At 41.9% G+C, this 9429-nt stretch overlaps 1 long non-coding RNA gene across 1 annotated transcript; it reads right to left on the reverse strand.

Moving 5' to 3' along the window:
- Positions 1–5711: 5711 nt before the first annotated feature.
- LOC106817786 lies at positions 5712–7391 on the reverse strand. The gene is made up of 3 exons (XR_001395104.1): positions 7160–7391; positions 6660–6753; positions 5712–6300 (listed from the first exon to the last, which is right to left on the reverse strand). It is a non-coding gene; the product is annotated as an uncharacterized LOC106817786 (long non-coding RNA).
- Positions 7392–9429: the final 2038 nt, after the last annotated feature.

The raw sequence follows: 9429 nt of genomic DNA on the forward strand, positions 1-9429 counted from the left end.
CAAGCCATCATAGAGTCACAGCCACAAGGTGTGTGTTGCGTGTGTGTGTGTGTGTGTGTGTGTGTGTGTGTGTGTGTGTTGTGTGTGCGTGTGTCTGTGTGTATCTGTGTGTGGCGTGTATGTTGTGTGCATGTGTGGTGCGTGGTGCGTGCGTACGTGTGTCTGTGTTTGTGTGCATCTGCGTTGCGTTCATAACTATTATACTTTTGTGTCCCCTATAGTATCACTGCGTTGCCCTGTAATATTCATTAAACATGCAATTTTTCTCTTTGGCTGCAATCACAGGACAGCTTCCCAAGATTGAGATCGTTTGGTGATGTGACGAAGGCATGGAATAGCTGGCATAAATCTATTCAGGTGAGAAAAACGTAAAAGGAGTTATTCATCTTCTCCATGTTCATCTAGTAAACATAAATGCATGTCCAGTTCGTGGCAAGCGTTGTGTATATAGTGCTTCTTAAACGGTTTCAGTTGTCATTCACGCTCGAGTCTTATATCACAAAATATCTTTCAACGCCTCCCGAACTAAATTTTCTTTATGACTTTGAAATTTTCGTCTACGTTTCATTCAAACCCCAAAATGGTTTCATTGACCCCTTGGGTGAACCATTGACCAGTTTAAGAAGTACGGTTTATATAGCGTGCTGATATGACGTTAAGCAGTAATTCCTTACAGGTTTAAGCCCCCCCCGGGTTTTAAAATTTTGTTTTTACTCAAGTAAAATCGATGCATGCGTCAAAATACTCACGTGTGCGCCGGGCTTTAAGAGTTTATTATCAGCGTTTGCAGTGCTGAGTGCTAATGATGGGCAAGGCAAATGGTGTGAGATGGACTGCAGTTATTGAAGACCTCATCCCACGCTGCAAGATAGCTACAAGAACAGTGTATAGTAATCGCTGTACATATTCTCATACACTCACGCAATTCTACATACAACGAGAGACAGATTGGGGGTCATACGTACGCTGTGTGATGTGCGTAACGTGTGTGTGTAATAAGAGAGAAAAGTGACAGAAATGTAAATCTGATTTCCGTAACACTTATCAACTGCCAAATGATTATATTATATTACGTTCGCGCATCAAGGCAACCAAATGTTGATTCGATAAACCGTCCTACTTTAAGTTTCCAATTAAAAAATCGAATTAAAGCGCGCGTAAAAATATAAAATTTTGCTTATTTAATTTTTTATTTTTCCAATTTATATACTTATTTTAGTTTAATATATTTATTTTAATTGAATTTTTTCAGAATGACCTCTGCCTATGGTGAGATTCCTTGGCACTGTATGGAGTCAGAATCAAACATATCATGGCTTTCACCGAAAGCCAGGATATCTAAAAGGAAATCATATAGTTAATACAATATTACACACGATTGGACGCTTTTGCTTGCAAACCGTTGAGAGTATATCATACCTGCAGTCCTAGTTGTGGTCCTGGTAGCAGGCCTACATGAGCTGTAGTATAAGAATGCATTTTTACTGCATTTCTTTCCGCCAATATTATTGTTATTGTAACCTAATTATACACATTGGGTAAGTTATCAAGTTTTATTAAACTTAATTTGTATTTTATGAAGCAGTAATTGCGCACTAATGTATCAATAATTTGTAAATATAAATAATTGTAGTCTGCTGTGCTTATTCAAGTTTCTTAATATTATTCCGTACCAATTGTATAACAGTAAGTGTTTTTTTGGAAAACCCTGTGTTTACACACGTTAGTCATTCCGACTCATATTTTGTTGAGATATGCTTATACAATATACTTGTCCAAAAATCGAATTATACACTACAGTTATATATGTTATCGCTGATTGTTAGGTGGGGGTTAATGGTATTTAAGGCAAAGGGCTCAGCAGATGATGTGAAAACCTAGGTTATATAGCCTCGGCCGTGGGCAGACACGCATAGATATCCACTATACTGAGTATAATAGAACAGTATATAGTCTATAGAATACTGACGTCTGAACAATCCCTTCACCAATGCCTTTCACAACAGCACACTTCATGCAGCTTACCTTCAGAATAACAAGGGCAATCCGGAGATTGCAACCTCCGCCACAGCGTAACAGTGCCCCCCCATCTTGCTGGTACAACCCAATGAATGGTTATTTTGAGTTTCTGATAGTATGGGAGACTTTGCTGCTGGAAGTTTAGTTTACATTTTGGGCAGTCGATTCAGTTTCACATGCACCGTCGCAATCACACACAAAATCTAATCGATTGGTTCTTGGCCCAGAACAACCCGTGCAAAAAATGTCCTCAAAGCCCGTCCGTAACTTTTTGAGATATGTGTTTGACACTGGTACTGATTTCAGCTACATTTTGTCGTACGAGTTCGAATGTGAATATCGCGAATTTACTAACCGACACCACTTTTGTTGGCCTGAACAACAGTCGCGCAGTTCGAATAGGGCCATACAATTAAAAGAATTCGTTTTAAATTACCAGTTACCATCCCCACCCATCTCCATATGCAAATGTCATACACCACGCACACGCACATTACCACACACACACCACACAATACATAACCGCACACGCACCACACATCACCGCACATGCACACACACGCGGCGCGCGTACACACGCACGTCACGCCGCACACACACACACACACTGGGGTAATCACGCGCGCGCGTACCCGACATACGCACGTACGTACACAGGCGCGCATACACAAACCACACACATTACCTCACACCGCACACCCACACGCACACACACACGCGCAAACAGCACGCACGACACACACGCACACATACTCTCTCTCTCTCACACACAACACCACACACACACACACACAACACACACAACACGAACGCACGCACGTAGACAGAGACATTACAGACACGCGCGCGCGCACAGCACGGTACCCACGCATGCACGTACGCACAAACAAACACAACACACACACACACAACACACACAGCACACACACACAAATATATATATATGAGGAGTTAATGCAGACAACTTAGTTTGACACGTATTTGGTACTAATTTCAGCTACATCTTTGTCGTACGATTGCGATGTGAATATCGGGGGGGGGAAAAAAATTTAACTAACGGCGACACCACTTTGTGCCGAAAAACAGCGCGGCAAAGTCGGATAGGGCCATACATTGAAGAGAATTCGTTTTAAATTAACAAAGTAACCATCCCCCATCTCCATAGTGCAATGTCATTGTCACACACCTACTTTGATGATTATTCAACACTTGATGGCCAGACGCACACACGTCGCAACATACGCGCTCACCGCATTCACGTCGCAACACACGCCGCTCACAGACCTTACCACACACTTCGCACACCGGCGCTCACGGCACACATGTCGGCAACACACGCGCGCGGTCACGCACCGCACGTCGCACACACGCCGCACACACGCGCTCTACGCCACACACGTCGCGCAACACAACGTCGCGCAACACACGTGCGCACACACGCGCTCACGCACGACATCGTACACACACGTTCGGCACACCGCGCTGCACGCACTACACGTCACACACACGAGCTCACGCAACAACGATCGCACACACGCGCCTAACGCACACGTCGCACACGACGCGCTCCCCGCACAACACAGTCACAACAACGTCGCTCACGCACCCACGTCCGGGACGCACGGACGATCAAGCGATTCTACAAGCTGCATCTGACTATGTCAGATGAGCTAAAAATTACAGAAATCATAGCTAAGACATGTGTTTATATGTGTCTAGAATTTTAGAAATGTAACTCAAACTGTTCGCGAGATATTAGAGTTAGTACACGAGGTAGACGGCGAACCGAGCTCACCGATCTCGAGATCGGTGAGCACGGGTCACAAACCGAGCTCACCGATCTCGAGACTGGTGAGCTCGGTTCATGAACCGTGTAGGCACGTGAACCGAGGTGACACGTGAGCATCCTAAGCTATACTATACTGTATAGGCCTATACAGGCTACTGGCTTACTGCCTAGAGTACCTGATAGGGTCTATGTCCCCCAGGGTACTGCCGGAAGGTACCCTAGCTGGGTACGGTCCGGTATACTGTAAAGTATACCGTAAGTTAAATACATACAGTGTTATAGTCACACTCACAGTCACTCTGGCTGTTTTAATAATAAAATGATTGTAAAACAAACCTCTCAATACAACAATACACAATATATACACAATATAAACAATACACAATACCCTCAGAAAGCATCTTGGAGCATTCGTGAGATCAACAATTTTCCCGCGCAACCACTATCGACATCATGCTTTTGAGGGCTAGTTGAAAACCAGAAGGGCTAGTACAAACCTTACCTTACTAGCCCTTCGGGCTAACTTGCATATTGTCCTTATTTCTACCCCTGGGAAGGAGTTTTTTTTAAATCTCAGGGGGGGAATATTTGTACAGGACATCCCCCCTCCTTCAAGAGCGGGGGGGGATGCATCCCCCCATCCCCCCCCGTGATTTACGCCCATGGCTAGCACTATTTTTAAAGTGGGCGGAGCTCAGGGGAAATCCAGCGAATAGAGATTCGTAAACAGCGTATGATTTGACAGAGGTAAATGGGCGCACAATTAATCCGCGTACCATTTCGTATCACTATTTTATCAAATTTTCCATGAAATAACGGTCGGATTTTTAATATCTTTGCAACTTTTATTAGTCCAAATTTTATTACATAGCATACGAGTAACGTCCCTGCTGTAAAACTTGTAGTAAAAAAGCGTTACAAATTGTAACCGAAATCAACTTGTGGCAGTGGTAGATTGAGCGCACCCGGCAGTTAGATGCGATATGATATGACTACTAGGCACTTAGGATATGACTACTAGGCACTTAGGATATGACTACTAGGCACTTAAAAAAAAACCCTAACCCTAACTCTAACCCTAACCCTAACCCTAACGCTAACCCTAACCCTAACCCTAAAAAAAAAAAAAATTAAATTAAAGTGCCTAGTAGTCATATCATATCGCATCTTTCTGCTGTTTGCAGATTGAGCCCATGAGCGAGAGCGCCATCTGTCGTGGAGTTTGGTTTTGTGGTTGCATTATTTAGGCTGGCCATCAAGTGTTGAAATAATCATCAAGTACGTGTGTGACAATGACATGCACATGGAGATGGGTGGATGGTTACTGGTAATTTAAAACGAATTCTTTCAATGTATGGCCACTATCCGACTGCGCGACTGTTGTTTAGGCACAAAAGTGGTGTCGGTTAGTAAATTAGCGATATTCACATCGAACTCGTACGACAAAATGTAGTGAAATCAGTACCAGTGTCAACACGATATCTCAAAAGGTTACGGACGGACTTTGAGGACATTTTTTTGCACGGGTTGTTCTGGGGCCAAGAACCAATCGATTAGATTTTGCGTGTGATTGGACGGTGCGTGAAACTGAATCCGACTGCCAAAATGTAAACTAAAGCTTCCAGCAAGCAAAGCTCATACTATCAGAAACTCAAAATAAACCCATCATTGGGTGTACCAGCAAGATGGGGGGACTGTTACGCTGTGGCGGAGGTTTGCTATCTCCGATTGCCCTTGTTATCTGAAGGTAAGCTGCATGAAGCTGCTGCTGTTGTGAAGGGCATTGAAGGGATTGTTTTAGACGTCATTATTCTATAGACTATATACTGTTCTATTATACTCAGTATAGTGGATATCTATTGGTATCTGCCCACGCCGAGGCTATAAACCTAGTTTTTTCAGCATCTGCCTGACCTTTTGCCTTAAGATACATCTCCCCCACCTAACAATAAGGATAACATATGTATAACTGTATAATGATTTTTGACAATATATTATAAAGCATATCTCACCAAATATGAGTGGAATGACTAACGTGTTAACAACAGGTTTTTCCAAAAACACTTACTGTTATACAATTGGTACGGAATAATATTAAAAGAAACATTGAATAAGCACAGCAGTACAATATTATAATTTCAAATGTTGATAACATAGCTGCGCAATTACAGTTCATAAAATACAAATTAAGTTTAAATAAAACTTGATAACTTACAATGTGTATAAATTAGGTATACAATAACAATAATATTGCGAAAGAAATGCAGTAAAATGCATTCTTATACTACAGCTCATGTCAGCCTGCCACCAGGACCACAACTAGGACTTCAGTATGAGATTATACTCTCAACGTTGCAAGCACAAAGCGATCCAATCGTGTGTAATATTGTATTCACTATATGAATTTCACTTTAGATTCCTGCTTCGGTGAAAGCCATGATATGCTGATCTGACTCCATACGTGCCAGAATCTCACCATAGGCAGAGGTCATCTAAAAAAATTAAATTAAAAATAAATATATTAAACTAAAAATAGTATAATAAATTATTATAAAAAAATAAGCAAAACATTTTATATTTGTACGCGGCTTTAATTTCGTTTCTTTAATTGGAAACTTAAAAGTAGGACGTTTATCCGAATCAAACATTTGTTGCCTGATGCGCGAACGTAATATAATATAATCAGTTGCAGTTATATGTTGTTTACGGCAAATAGATTTACATTTGTCACTTTTCTCTCTTATTACGCACACACGTACGCACACACACACGTACGTATGCACCCCCACTCTGTCTCTCGTTGTATGTACGATTGCGTGAGTGTATGAGAATATGTACACGATTACTATACCTGCTCTTTGTAGCTATCTTGCAACGTGGATAGGTGCTTCAATAACTGCAGTCCCATCTCACACCATTGCCTTGCCCCATCATTACACTCAGCACTGCAAACGTAGATAATAAAATGCTTAAAGCCCGGCGCACACTTGAGTATTTTGACGCATGCATCATTTTACTTGAGTAAAATTACCGGGCTTTAACCTGTAAGAATTACTGATTAACGTCATATCAGCCACGCTATATAATCCAGTGCTTCTTAAACTGGTAAATGGTTCACCCAAGGGTCAATGAAACCATTTTGGGGGTGAATGAAACGTAGACGAAAATTTCCGAAAAACATAAGGAAATTTAGTCGCGGGTGAAAGAAATTTTGTGATAAAGACTCGAGGGTGAATGACACTGAAACCGTTTAAGAAGCACTGATATACACAACGGTTGCCACGACATGAATGATTTATGTACTAGATGAACATAAAAGAAGATGAATAACTCCTTTTACGTTTTTCTCACCTGAATAGATTTATGCCAGTATTCCATGCCTTCGTCATCAGCCAAACGATCTCAATCTCTGGGAAGCTGTCCTGTGATGCAGCAAAAAGAAAAATGCATGTTTAATGAATATTACCAGGAAAGACTGGTTATACTATGGGGAAACAAAGTTTAATAGTATGAACGCAAACGCAGATGCACACAAACACAGACACACATACGTACACACGCACGCACCCACACATGCACACAGATACACGCACATGCACAGATACACACAGACACACGCACACACACACAAACACAAACACACACACACGCACACACACCTGTTGGCTGTGACTCTATGATGCTGATAGGCTTGCTCCATGTGCTTCACAGCGTCCTCCTTAGCGCCTCCGTTCCCGCAATGAGGTCGTAGTTGTTAGTGCCAGCTCCACGAGGCTGTGTAAGTGACTTGCTCGCGGACACACACACGCCATGCCCATACCTAGAAAGTTATATATATTTGGATTTTGAATCGGGTCTTCACATATACATATATATATATATATATATACTTATAGTATATATATATATATACACACACACACACACACGCACACACACACACACTACACACACACACTTATATATTATATACTAGTATATTACTATCTAGCCCGGAGAGACATTATCAGTCTACACTCACCGCTTTGACGGATCGATCCTGGGCGGGAAATAACTCATAATAGAATAATAAAACATAACAAGGGTGGACGGCAGCGACAGCGTCTCACTCTAAGCGTCTACTGCGGTGACTCGTGTGTGTGGCAGTCGATGGCCGATTTAGTAAACCCTGCTTGCAGGGCCCAGATGTGTTCACATACAGCCGAAACAGATGGAATGTCACAGCGGTCATGGTATCAGGAACCTTCTCACAAGAAAGGTTCGTTCGGCGATCGTTATGAAATGTTGCCCACGAGGATGCGCGCGTACTTTTAAGTGTCTTAGATAAAGATGGGAAGCTCTCATCGTACGTCAGTAGCAATTTAACTATTTGCAAGAGCAGAATAGGGGTAAGCACTCATCCATTTATCCTACGACAGCCGTACAGCGCTGCATAATGTTCAATAGAGAGCTCGCCACGCTGCTGTAAACCAATTAACGCCAGGCAAAAAACTGCGACCACCATGCACTGGCAGCAGCCACTCGGCCAGTGCGGCATACCGTTTACATGTAATATACTGACCAGTTTACAGAATGCCATAGATTATGACGATTTAAGGAACATTACACCTTCTTTTAACCGGAAAATTTAGGCTTTTGAAATTTCACTGTGACATTGTCAGCCGTCATAATCCAGGGCATGTATAGATTCTACTAGCAAACCCGGGCAGTTCAGAATTCTTTCTAACAGACAGTCAACAAATCAAGTTGTACCCTTTCTGAGGGTCAAAAGGTTATCTGACACACTTACTTCTTCGCTATGTCAGCAAAAGTAGATTTCACTGGTCCTTCAATAATCGCCATAAATATTGCCTAGGGGTCGACTCGCTTGACAACAAACAAAAGTTTCTTCAATCGCTCCGTCAGACCATGTCCTCAGAAAATGTCTAAAATCTGCCCTGTGCCCATTGACCTTTGACCTGTGACCTCCAATTTCGGCACAGTGATAGCTTTTCCTACCATGATGCTATACACCAACTATCACGAGCCTAGGTCAAGCCATTTAGATTTGTGCCGCAATTCTGCATTTCCTCCCTATACCTTAAAGGGACAGTAGCCTCTAGGATTTTACTGCATACAACTGTACTTACTGTATAACAAATCGTCTATACCCACATGTATTTGTCACCAGATACTTAATTAATTATTTACACATCAACGTTACAAAATTTGAACAGCGCCATGACACCCGCGACCGTGCTGCCACCCTGAAAAAGTTGCGCATTTGCATTTTCATTTTGCAGGTAAATGACCGAGGGCTAATCACAAAAGTGCAATTATATTTATACCTATAATGCTATTTAACCGAACGATATTCATTTTAAGGCAAATTTATCCATATTATAACTGAAACTATATGTCGTTTATAAGATATTACAATCCTTTTGCTTTTAAATGAATAAATAAGAAATACCCTCGGTCTGTAGCCCTTGGCTGGAAAGTGGTTTTGCGCAACTTATCAGATTGTGCGCTTTGAGTGGCGCCACCGTCGTTGTAATCAAACTGTAGTCGTTAGTTTTAAAACATTTAAAAAAAATATTTCTAATGGTGATTGAACCATGAAACTTTTTATGTAGCGCAAT

This window comes from Priapulus caudatus, unplaced genomic scaffold, assembly GCF_000485595.1.
Source record: "Priapulus caudatus unplaced genomic scaffold, Priapulus_caudatus-5.0.1 Scaffold1862, whole genome shotgun sequence".
In the NCBI taxonomy this organism is placed as follows: domain Eukaryota; kingdom Metazoa; phylum Priapulida; class Priapulimorpha; order Priapulimorphida; family Priapulidae; genus Priapulus; species Priapulus caudatus.